Raw genomic sequence first — 2620 nt, 5'->3', positions numbered from 1 at the left:
TCCTGCGAAGGTCACAGGGCAGTGGGGCTCAGTGATGGCGTTTACAGGTAAGCCTCTTCATAGTAGAAGATGATGCTTCAGGATGGATGCAGTTATGTCCCCCTCAAGGGGGGACATACACATCACTGCTGAGGTAACAATTTGTGATGAGCTAAGAATCCAAATCAAGCTCCAGAGCACATATCTCTCTGGAGTAGGAATTTGAAAACAGACAGTCTAAATAGGAGCGGAGTGGAACCTGTCTGCAACAATCTTTTATTTTCCTTTAAGGCTACAGAAAATCTGCGCATAAGCAAGGAAATTAATTCTCATAATAAAAATACCCCTACAGATAGCCAAGGTATCCAGTCAGGTTCCACAGGGTGAGTATGCTGTATCACATTTTATTCTGAGGGCAGACTTTGTGAGTCCACTTGGTTAGGATCAAGTCTTTCTGGAAATACTAGCTTCTCACAAAACACTTCCTTAATTGGTAAATACTGTGATATTTCATTGGGTTCCGTGAAGAGAGTAGGTGGGACATGCGTTAAATTAGCGATTTTGCTCCCTCTGGATGTATATTCTCGTAACATGTAGGTCTAGTCAGCCTCATGGTTAAAGCCTTGTGTCATTCACTCTGATGAGCACCCCATCAATTCTCAAGAAAAAACCGCACAACAGAAAAAAGCTGGAAGGCATTACTCTCATGTTCACACTCAGGCTGGAAACACCACGATCATGCAATTCATCTTCAAACAGGAGAAATTCTTCAAAAAATTTAATCTGTTCTCTGGCTTTCAATTTTTCTGTATCTGTATGATCTGTTGTAGGTATAACCTTTAGCTTAAGAGATTCTCCAAGCAACGTTCCTTTATAGTCTGTTGTATAGGTCCATCCCTAGGGTTTAAGAACTTCTTTGGAGTGTTCACCCTCCGCCCTACTTTCCTGCCACTCCTCAGCAGGCTCCTTGGAGCATGCGCCCTGGGAGTTGTTCACACATCTCAGTGCATCCGTAGCATTGAACTCTATTCCCAAGCCAGAGCCATGCTGGATCCTTAGAACGTTGTCTCCAAACATCATTTCAGGGAGGGACGGCATATGCAGCTCGTCAGCTAACTTTTCCACATCCGCAGACTTCATGATGTGGGTCTTGGATGCCGTCAGCTTCCAAGGCTCGAAGGGGAAGTCCTGGTGGCTGCTCTGAAAGCCGTGGATCATCATGGCAGAAGCAGGGCTACTTGGAGCAAGCACCTGCCGCAGCGGTCACAGTATGGCCATCCCTGCAGCGCGGCTCCTGGGCCTGTGTCCTCATTTCTAGCTTCTGTTATTTTATTGTAGAAGAGAATTGTATGAAACAATGGACTGCCATGTCCTTTGTCTAATTACAAATATAGCCTCAGGACTGAGGAGGTGGCCTTCGGGATTAAAAGCAATGGCCAGTTTTCCCCCAGAGGAACCATGTTCGATCTCCTGCACCTGAATGTGGTCCCCAACTGTCTGTGACTCCAGTCCCAGGGGATTTGACACCTCTGTGGGCACCACGCATTCATGTGGGCAAAACACACGTGCACATAGGAAAAATAAAATTAAATAAATAGCACCTCTGTTTGTTCTACTGTTCTCCGTGCACTTTTGGTCAGATGTTAGGCAGAGGGAGGAAGACCAACATAGGTGGGAATTCATTTCTGAGAAAATTCTCTGAGGCAATGCAGAGCTTGAGAGAGAGAGAGAGAGAGCGAGAGAGAGAGAGAGAGAGAGAGAGAGCACTCACCATTGGTATGCTCAAGATAATTAAAAAAAAGAAACTTAAATTCATTCCTTTTTTTTCTTTTTTTTTCCCCCTGACCCTGCTTGTTCCAGCCCAGCTCCAGACATTTTGTTGTTGTTGTTATTGTTTTTTGGATTTTGTTTATTTCGAGACAGGTTTTCTCTGTGTAGTTCTGGCTGTCCTAGAACTCACTCTGTAGACCAGGCTGGCCTTGAACTCAGAAATCTGCCTGCCTCTGCCTCCCAGAGTGCTGGGATTAAAGGTGTGCTCCACCACTGCCCGGCTCAGACATATTTTTATTTCACATATATGGGTACATTGTCACTGTCTTCAGACACAGCTGAAGATGCCATCGGATGTCCATTGCAGATGGTTGTGATCCAACATGTGGTTGCTGGGAATTGAACTCAGGACCTCTGGAAGAGCAGTCAGTGTTCTTAACCGCTGAAGCCATCTCTCCAGCCCTCAAGATGATTTTTTAATTTTTCCTTTTAGAAAGAAAAAAGAAAAGAGTATAGAACTTGTGTTCAGAATTTTAGCTCAACAATCATTTAGGGAACTTGGCACATGCAACAACAGGTCCTGAAAAAACTATGAACTCCAACTATGGTGGCACATGCCTTTAATCCCAGCTGTTGGCCAGCCAGGTTCATAGCCATGTCAAGTTCTAGGCCAGTCAAGGCTATGCAGCAGGAGCTGTGTAGAACAGACTCACTTATAAGTCATCTGGGATAATGAAACAAAATGAATATACAAAGGCATGTCCCCCCAAAAAGGAAAAATCAATTTTCAAAAGCCATATGTAATTGACATGTCTATATACAAGAATCTTTTTTGTTTTGCTTTTGTATCACTACCAGTTACCCACAATTT

At 44.1% G+C, this 2620-nt stretch overlaps 1 pseudogene; it reads right to left on the bottom strand.

Moving 5' to 3' along the window:
* Positions 1-248: 248 nt before the first annotated feature.
* On the bottom strand, positions 249-1557 carry LOC127671743 (TIP41-like protein; annotated as a pseudogene).
* Between the last annotated feature and the right edge of the window lie 1063 nt (positions 1558-2620).

This window comes from Apodemus sylvaticus, chromosome 21, assembly GCF_947179515.1.
Source record: "Apodemus sylvaticus chromosome 21, mApoSyl1.1, whole genome shotgun sequence".
Classification (NCBI taxonomy): domain Eukaryota; kingdom Metazoa; phylum Chordata; class Mammalia; order Rodentia; family Muridae; genus Apodemus; species Apodemus sylvaticus.
This window is presented reverse-complemented; position numbering and strand designations above follow the sequence as displayed.